The sequence below is a fragment of the Equus caballus genome, chromosome 9 (assembly GCF_041296265.1).
Source record: "Equus caballus isolate H_3958 breed thoroughbred chromosome 9, TB-T2T, whole genome shotgun sequence".
In the NCBI taxonomy this organism is placed as follows: Eukaryota; Metazoa; Chordata; class Mammalia; order Perissodactyla; family Equidae; genus Equus; species Equus caballus.
In genome coordinates this window covers 51,993,273-52,002,675 of record NC_091692.1, presented here as the reverse complement: position 1 = coordinate 52,002,675, position 9,403 = coordinate 51,993,273, and the positions used below count along the sequence as shown (strand labels likewise).

The 9,403-nt window shown below is 47.6% G+C and overlaps 1 long non-coding RNA gene across 1 annotated transcript; it reads right to left on the bottom strand.

Annotated features, from left to right (window-relative positions):
* Positions 1–615: 615 nt before the first annotated feature.
* On the bottom strand, positions 616–9,136 carry LOC138915407 (uncharacterized). The gene is made up of 4 exons (XR_011421319.1): positions 8,987–9,136; positions 6,583–6,701; positions 4,037–4,319; positions 616–2,905 (listed from the first exon to the last, which is right to left on the bottom strand). It is a non-coding gene; the product is annotated as an uncharacterized lncRNA (long non-coding RNA).
* Positions 9,137–9,403: the final 267 nt, after the last annotated feature.

Sequence of the window (9,403 nt, the reverse complement as noted above, 5' to 3'; positions counted from 1 at the left end):
GATTCTAACAAAGATTCATGTGTAAGGATGCTTCAATAAAGCACTATTTAAAATAGTGCAGAATTAAAAACAATTTAAATGCCCACCCTAGTGGAATAATTATTTTATTGTGTTTTTTTTTTTTGAGGAAGATTAACCCTGAGCTAACATCTGCTGCTAATCCTCCTCTTTTTGCTGAGGAAGACTAGCCCTGAGCTAACATCCATGCCCATCTTCCTCTACTTTATATATGGGACGTCTGCCACAGCATGGCCTTCTGAGCAGTGCCATGTCCACACCCGGAATCCGAACCAGTGAACCCCGGGCCACCAAAGCAGAAGGTGCGTGCTTAACCACTGTGCCATCTTGATACAACTCTTATATGAACTATTCCAGCACCATATCAAAGTATGTTTTTGAAGAAAACAATGAATGTAGTAATGTTATATGATAAAAGAAAGATTAAAGCTACACTAATTATTACTGAAAATTTGTTTAAAAATGTAGGTGGGCAGACATTCGCAAAACTCTTCAAGTTGATGTTAATCATTCTTGCTTGTTGGTGGGATTATGGATGAATTTTATTTTCTTCTTCATATCTGCTTTTATTTCACAAATTTTTGCAAAAACCAATGATTATCACTTGAATAATTATTTTTAATAAGCAGTTATTGGAATGACCAATGAATATGACCAATAAACATATTTTATATGAAATAATTATATATGAAATAGTTTGTTGAGAAAAGGAGCTGCAACAATCAAAGAGAGAAGGAGATGTGGGAAAGAGATAACAAACTTGAATTCTTCCTTAAAAATTAACCCAAACACTTCAGAAATAATGAAATAAATATATAGACCATTCATATACTATGAATCACATATTGTTTTTGCTGGATACAGTAACTAAAGTCTGTTTTCTCTGCCTGGAGTTTGCACTGGAGGTCATTTGGGAGTAGCTACATCAAAATCAAGCCTTAATATTTAATTTCTTCATTTTTTTAAAATTCAGTCTCCCCGTGCTGATCCTCTCCCTTCTGAACAAGACAATCACCACTGTGTTTAAGGGATATCATTTCATCTACAGAGCACTGGCCCCTGAATCTTTAAATTTCATGTTTCAATACTAATTCCCTATTCTGCATTAATCTGTCAGCATCTGATCTCAAGTAGACTATTTCCTAATCACTGATATTTTGGACATTCCCAATGGAAAAAAAGTTTGGGAGTGTAATATTCATACACAGTAATTTATTTTTAAAAAATGCAACATCTCAACTCAGTTTGCCAAAATAGTTAATGTCCCATCCTATGCCATCAAAGAACCTGACTGTGCAGACAAATATATTTTTAAATATTAGAAGGTCTATGTTTTGTTATGATAACTAGTAGAGGTTTAGAGAATGAAGCACAGGAGTTTTGGGTCTGTGACATCAGGATCCATTGTGGTTGAGGTCACAAATGATGGTCTGGCTCTGGAAATAGGTGATGACAATCTTCCTAAGCTTAGGTTTTATTAATGCTGTATTTTGGGGCAGCACCACAGAACTATCACTCCCAGTGATTTCTCTGCAGCACAAGGAGCCAGGAATAATCAATGTGATCAAAATCTTGACCTCTAGCCTGCTTCCTTTGTGTGTTCCAGATTGGGAACAGGAACATGTGTTCTGGGACAAATAATGGTCAAATGTTAAATGTCTCCAAATCAAAAAGTGAACAAGTTTTTCTAGCTCTCCTTGTTTCATGTAGCCTCTAAGGATGTAAAAGTAAAGTGGTCCAGGATTTTCCTTGTGCCAACTATAATACTCTAACCAATAGTCAATGCATATATGAAGATGAATAATTGTTTCCTATGCATGTGTTTAGAAATCTAAGCTTTTTTATTGCAGTGGTAGTCAACTGATCTAAGGCAAGAGGAAATTAATATCCACTAAATATCTACCATCTATAAGGCTTCTGCTATGAGCTTTATATATGCCATCTCACTACATCTCCAAAGAGCCATATGTGATAATTATTAATACTTTGACTTTTATCCTAAAGGAAACTATGGCTCAAATATGTTACTTATTTATAGCCACATACATAATTAATAGCAAAGATGAGAATTGAACCCACGTTTGTCTGGCTGCAAACTCACACCACTTTCAGTGCTGACTTTTGTTGTTAGTAGCTTTGAATCAAAACTAGAGAATTTGAAATTTCTATTTTATGAAGTCTTTTGCACCATCGGAGCAAGTGTTCTCTCCTTTTGATTGGAAAAAAATTGCAATTTTAAAAGGTGGCGAAAGGTAAGGAGCACAGATTTCTGAGTCTTGTTCATGACACTTAATTTTTTTTATGATGTATATCAACTCATTCAACTTTTCTGAGTCTGAGTTCCTCATCTGTAAAATAAGCATATTACCAAAATTTCTCTCATTTACCTATTTATATTGACTGATAATATGAATACATTGTAAACTATAAAGCACTATAAAAGTTATGTCCTCCCTGATTTAGCTTATGATGAGTGCGTTAGTTTACAAGGGCTGCCATTACAAAGTACCACAAACTGGGGCCTTAAAACAACAGAGATTTATTGTCTCACAGTTCTGGAGGTCAGAAGTCTGAAATCCAGGTATACTGTGCCAAACTCTCTCTGAAATCTGTAGAAGAGAATCTTTCCTTGACTCTTCTGTTCTGGTTCTTGTTGGTAATCCTTGACACTCCTTGGCTTGCGTATACATCACTCCAGTCACATGGCCATCTCCTCCCTGTGTGTCTTCACGTCATCTTCTCTGTGCGTATCTATGTGTCCAAATTTCCCCTTTTTATAAGGATAAGGGCCCATCGTAATGGCCTTATTTTAACTTGATTACTGCTGTAAAGGCCCTGTGTATGCAGGAAGGGAACTGCCAAGGACTGGACCACGGGGCTCAGGAAGCTGAAAAAAGATGGGCAGAGCTGATGGCAGCGTAGGCATGCTTTATTTTCTTTGGCCAGCTGGGGAAGGAAGCCCCGTGGCTTCTCCTGCAGCCTCTTTTACATGACTTTTACACAAAAGTGGCACACAGCCAAGGCAGGTTACATAAGATATGTTTACATTGGCACAGTTGGACGCATGCTGCCTGCAGCTGAGGTGTCGAGTCATGCCTGCCTGGAAACTGCTCTAGTCTAATCGTCCATAGTGCCTCCATTTCCCTTCACTCCACCCCCATTAGACTGCGGCAGTAGGGGGCTTGCAGGAGGCGCCTGCGTGTGCACACAGCGCAGCGCCTTGGACACACATACCACAACGACAATACAAAGAGCAGCAAACTGCCACCAAGAGATAGGCTATACTCCCTAACGTGGCAAGAACCCACCGCCACGAGGAAGACAAGTTAGACCACCATTCCTGCAAGGGGTCTCCCGTCAGCACCGGGATGCGTGAGATTTCCTGGTTGGCCTGCTGTAAGGCTTGTGAGATGTTTCCTGCATTATCTGGATGTACGGGCAACACTGCACCTGAATAACCACACAGGTCCCCCCTTGTGCTGTAGTGAGAATGTCTAAAGCCAAACGGTTTTGCAGCACGATTTTCCGGGTCTGAGCCATTTCATCAGTTAAGAGATAGACGGCCCAGGTGGTATGATTAAGGGCCGGGAGGTATGTCCCAAGGCAGTAACCCGCCATTCCACAGTAATAGTCCCCGCGGATGGACTGAAAACAGCCAGGAGGTAAAACCACCAGGTCGTTCGCTTCTTCCGGTGATAGTGCCCTTTTAGCTTTTCCTAATTACTGGGGTGCCCATCCAGGGTTCTCCAGACAGTAGCCGGGAGGTAGGGCCACAGCCAGGTACAGCGCCCTGTCCAATAAGCCGGGAGATGAGGCCATCTATGACTACCACAGCGAGTACTATGTCCCTGGGTGCCGTCCCTACATAGGGACGGGCTTTCCACCAATACTTAGGCTGGGTCACCCATGTGACCTTCTGACATAGCCTCTGGGGCACCCACGCTGTTACTGCACCCCCCTTTTGCTGCTCTATGCATAAGAATACAGGCGTGGGGAGCACAGCAGCTACCCTAGGTACCTCGCCATAGCCGTCCCAGAGGCTTGGGGTTGCCCAGGGCCATTTATGTCCATGTTTCCGGCACATCTGTTGATCCACTTGGCACCTTGTTTGGCTCCACTGAGCATCAGATGGTCCCTAGGAGAACAGCCAGGTCCAGTTCCCTTCCTAAGCTGGGTGGCTGTGCCATGGGAGGCCTTCTGCCACGCTGGTAGGTAAATCCGTGCACACCCAGCAGTTAGATATGTTAGCCACCTCAGCATAGGTGTGCGCCCATTCCTCAACACTGTTTGCCACACTCCATCTATGGGTAAAAGGATAAAGCAGTGATAGAAACCAGCAGAGGTAAATCACACCCGTTGGACAAGATGCAAGTTAGTCGCTTGTCTTGGGACAGGAGGGTGGCTGCCAATGGGGGCATTCCCAGCCGTTGATACCATACCTTTTCCGCCTGTGGGGCCGCTGCAAGCGCTGGCTCCACATGGAGCAGTACAAGGGGAACTCATTATCGGCCACAAAGAAATCACATCCGTTCCCTTCAGGATAGAACCGGCATCAGTTCATGGCAGCCTGACAGTCACTCAAGGGGGCCAAGTGCTAGTCCCCCAGGGGATGACATGTAAGTCTCATTGTTCCTCAAGTCCCCATGGTGCTACAAGTGCCAACCATCTACAGTGGGGGGCTTTTATTTTCCACGGCCATTCCCATTCTTGTACCTCTCCCACATTGAGGCATGTTGAGGCCGGCAAAAGAATGTTTCCATTTTGGTCATAACCAGGTTTTAGTAACTCATCTGTAGTTACTACTTGCAGTTGTATGGGAGCCGCGCTGTGGTGCAGCAAGGCCTCCACAGGGGCTGGCCTGCTCTTGTGAGGCCTTTGATTTAACACCATCAGTACCTGCCACAACTGGGTCACCCATCCTTGCAACAAGGGGGGCTGTACAGCTGTGCGTAAGCCCTGCTTCAAAAGTCCATTACACCTTTCTATCATCCCAGCAGCAGCCAGGTTGTAGGGAGTATGGAAAAGCCATTGGATATCCATAGTGTCGGCACACTGTTGGGCTTCTTGTCCTGTAAAATGTGTCCCCTTGTCACTTTCTGTGATCAAGGGTCGACCATAAAGGGCACAGAGAACCTGCAGGGCTTGGACCGTCTGCCTCTGATCCACAGCTGCACAGGGTCATGCAAAGAGTAAACCAGTGGCCGTGCCAACAGCCATAAGGGCATACACGGCACCCTTAGTCTTAGGCAGAGGTCCAATACAGTCCACTTGCCACCAGACCAGGGGCACACGCCATCTAGTTAGTTGCTGTTGAGTGAATACTAACTTCCTTCTATTAGGAAAAGCCTGGGCCCAGACTGCGCATTCCTGGCATGCTGTCATGATCTGCTGCCACGTGAGGGGTAATCCCCAGTGCTCACTCACCGTTCCCATGGTCTTGCTCCCTACATGGTTTAGGGATTGGTGTAACCAATGTGCCACGTCTGCAGATAGGGCTCTTTCTAGCCACCTCGCATGGGCCGGAGCACAGCCTCATTATTCCCAGGAGCAGTCAAAGGCCATGGCTGGGAACCTGATATACTGTTACCTCTTTGTCATGGCCCAAAGCCCACAGTTCCTGCCACATGACCTGCCCCCATAGAGGGCAGTTTCCAGCCAACCATTGTTGAGCCCACCATGCAGATAATCACAGGGTCAATTCCTAGTATACCACCCAGCTGTCCATGAAGATGGCTAAAGGCCCTGGTTCATGGGCAACAACCGTCCATACGGCCTGTAGTTCTGCCCACAGCTGCCCATGTAGCAGCTGGCCCTCTACTAGAACCATCAGTATACCAAGCATCCTCCAGGACAGGGGGCTTCCCCTCAGCTCCTGTATCTCTAGAGGAGACATTGAGGCCTTTTCCCCAATGGAACTCAGCCGGCCTCAATACTTGTTGTAACTCCACACTCAAGGGGCTGGAGCTCACTGAGCTCCTTTGTTCCAGAGAGGCCCCCCATTTTGACAAGGTAGAGGTCTGGGCCGTGCCAGACTGTGGATGGGTAGAACATGACCAGAGCCATCCCTGAATAGGGTATGTGGTTCTAAGTTGAATAGGAGCCGTTTGTGTGATGGCCTCACACATTATCAGGGTGGCACAGGCAGCTGCCAACTGTTTCTCCACTAGAGAATATCGTATTTCCGCCCCTTTCTACAGTTGGGACCAGAACCCACAGAGGCTCTTACCCTGTTGTGCCACTGCCACAGGCCCCAGCCAAAACCCTCTTGAATAACATGGACATCCAATTCATATGGTTGTCCTGGGTCAGCCACTTGTAAGACTTGTGCCTGCTGTACTGCACGCTTGGCAGCTTTAAACACTTGGTCTGCAGTGTCTGTCCAGTCCCAAGGGGCTCCTATCTTTATCATTGCATACAGGGGTCTCACCACCTGGGCTAAATGAGGGATGAACACCTGCCAATACCCCAGCAGGCCCATAAATGTTTGCAGTTGGGTTACAGTTGTTGGCAGGGGATATGCCTGTATTTTGTCAATGATTGCTTCAGGTATCACCCTTGCCTTACCTGACAAGACAACCCACAAGAATTTGACAGATAAGCTAGGTCCCAGGATTTGGCATCCTTGATGGCCCAACCACATGTTGTCAGATGACTCTGCAGGGAGTCAGCAGCCTGCTCTAGATCTGCAAGAGAGTCAAAGGTTAACATATCATCATCAATGTAATGAAGCACAAGCACTACATCACTGTGAGCCCAAGTGGCCAAGTCCTGAGCAATAAGCTCATGACAAATGGTGGGGCTATGCAGGTATCCTTGTGGCAACACGAAAAAGTCCATTGTCTGCCATTTCAGGTGAAAGCAAACTGGTCTTTGCTCTTGGTGGCAATATCAATAGAAAAGAAGGCATTAGCGAGGTCCATAACATAGTGGTATTGTCCCAGCCGGACTGTCAGTTCATCCATCATATCGTGTACCGAGGGCACAGCAGCATGCAACGGAGGAGTCACCTTGTTCAACTCCTGAAAGTCCACAGTCATACACCACATGCCGTCAGGCTTCCTCACTGGCCAAATCGGGGAGTTGTGAGTGGGTCGCACAACCCCAGCCTCTTCTAGTTCTGCAATGGTCTGTGTGCTCTCCTCATGTCCACCTGGAAGGTGATACTGTCAGGTGGCCACCACATGCCACAGCACCAGCAATACTTGTGGCAGGTGGCGCATATGCCCTTGGACAACAGTCTTGACAACAAGCACCCATAGGTGGAATTCACCCAGGGCTGTCTGTAGGTGCCGTCCTTGCAAGATGTCCACCCCAGAACATACTCAGGGATAGGGGACACATAAACACTGTGTACACCTGGGGCAGCAGGCAATTAACACCAAGAGACAGAGACACTAGTTTCACCTTCATCGTGTGGGCCCCCATATCCATCAACATATGTCAGCTTCCCTGGAAACTTATCCGGGTTGCCGGAAATCAGACTGCAATCACCTCTAGTATCTACCAATGCCAGCAACATGCTGCACATTTGTGGGGGACCAGTAAATCACAAGTTCCACATGTGGCCTCCCGTCCTCCGGGGATCCCCCAAGCCGGGCTCCTCGGCCTTCCCCCAGTCAAAGAGGTACATGGGCTCCCCACCTGAGGGCTGCATGAAGTCCTGGAGGCTTACTTGCTGACTCTCACCAGGATTCTTCCCCGCTCCTACTGTCTTTTGGAACTGTTGCTCAGGCTTCAGCTGGCACCACAGTGCCACCAAGACAGTGTGCAGTTACTGGTCTATTTTCACCTCATCAATGCCTGTGGCTAGCAGGTCTATCGACATCTCCATATGGGTGACTAGCTTGGGTCCTTTCTCTACCGAGCCTGCTCTCGGCTTGGGCACCACCTGCCGTGCGACATGCACGGTTCTCTCCCTCCTTTGGCCTTCTATGTCCCCCAAAGTGGCCATGGCGGTGGTTACCTCATGTATCTGACACCCCACATAAGGTGCTAAAATGGCCACCAAGGACCCAAAAGAATTCGACGGGGCCATGTTAAGAACCAGCTCCTTCATCCCAGGCATAAAGCACTCATCATCGGGCCCTCAGGTATGAAGGTTGAAAATGGCATGCTGTATTCCCAATTCACAGATAACTTGGACCTGTTCCACATAGGTCTGCCATCAGCTTACGTCTCCGGGAACTCCCTGGCATTATCCTACACTGTCTGGGTAGTAGTCTTCACCCACTCCGTCGTGGAGTTATTTCCCTGCCCTTGGGCAAGTTGGTGGCTATTTTGTGGTGGCTGCCAAAGGGAAGGATGCAACATGATGGAGGCCAGCTTCTCCATCTCATTGGGGGCACAAATTATGCTATCTACCCCCTCATCTGATAGCCGCAGGAGCCAGGCTGGAACGGGCTCACTCTGCCATTGCCTGCATTGCTTACACAAGTCCTGCAGTCCCGTTGGCATATAGGGAGTATACGCCATGAACTCTGTCATGATTGGGGCTCCCTGTGCAACACCTCCTGGGCCCAGGGACTGCTCATGCTTTATCTTTTGCTGGATTATTGGCAAAGCATGGAGAGGGCGTGCTTCCTCCACTCCCCGTCCTCAACATCCTCCGCCGTCCTGCTGTGAGGTGCCATTTCCAACTCCTGATCCAACTGCTGCACCTGGGCTTCCAGGGTGTCCTCCTTGGCTTGGAGTTCCTGTGTGAAGGCTGCATCCCACAGGGCAGACTCCATGTTGCAGCATAGGGCTGTCAAAAACAGCCAACCTGCCTGCCCCACTGCAGGCTGGGCCTTTTCCGGCACCTGCTCCCTGAGGCTATGCAGAGCCATCTCAATGCTGACAGAGGTACCATCCACAGACTCCCTCCCTTCCGCAGGGGCCCCTTCAACAAGACCTCCACCACTGGGAGCCACATACAAGTGGGTGGCCACATGTCCCTCCCATGTGTCTCAGGAGCCATAGGTCCACTCACCTCAGAATCCGGCCTACTATGCCAAGTGTATGCAGGAAGGGAACCACTGAGGACTGGACCACAGGGCTCAGGGAGTTGAAAAAAGATGCACAGAGCTGATGGTAGTGTAGACATGCTTTGTTCTCTTTAGCCAGCAGGGTGGGGAGCCCCGTGGCTTCTCCCGCAGCTGCTTTTATATGACTTTTACACAAAAGTGGCACACAGCCAGTGCAGGTTACATAAGATATGTTTACATTGGCACAGTTCCATGCATGTGCTGCCTGCAGCTGACTATGACATGCTGAGTCATGTCTTCCCTGAAACTGCTCCAGTCTAATTGTCCATAGTGTCTCCATTTTCCCTTCACCCTGTCTCCAAATATGGTCACATTCTGAGTTACTGGGAGTCAAGACTTCAACATATCTTTTGGAAGGGATA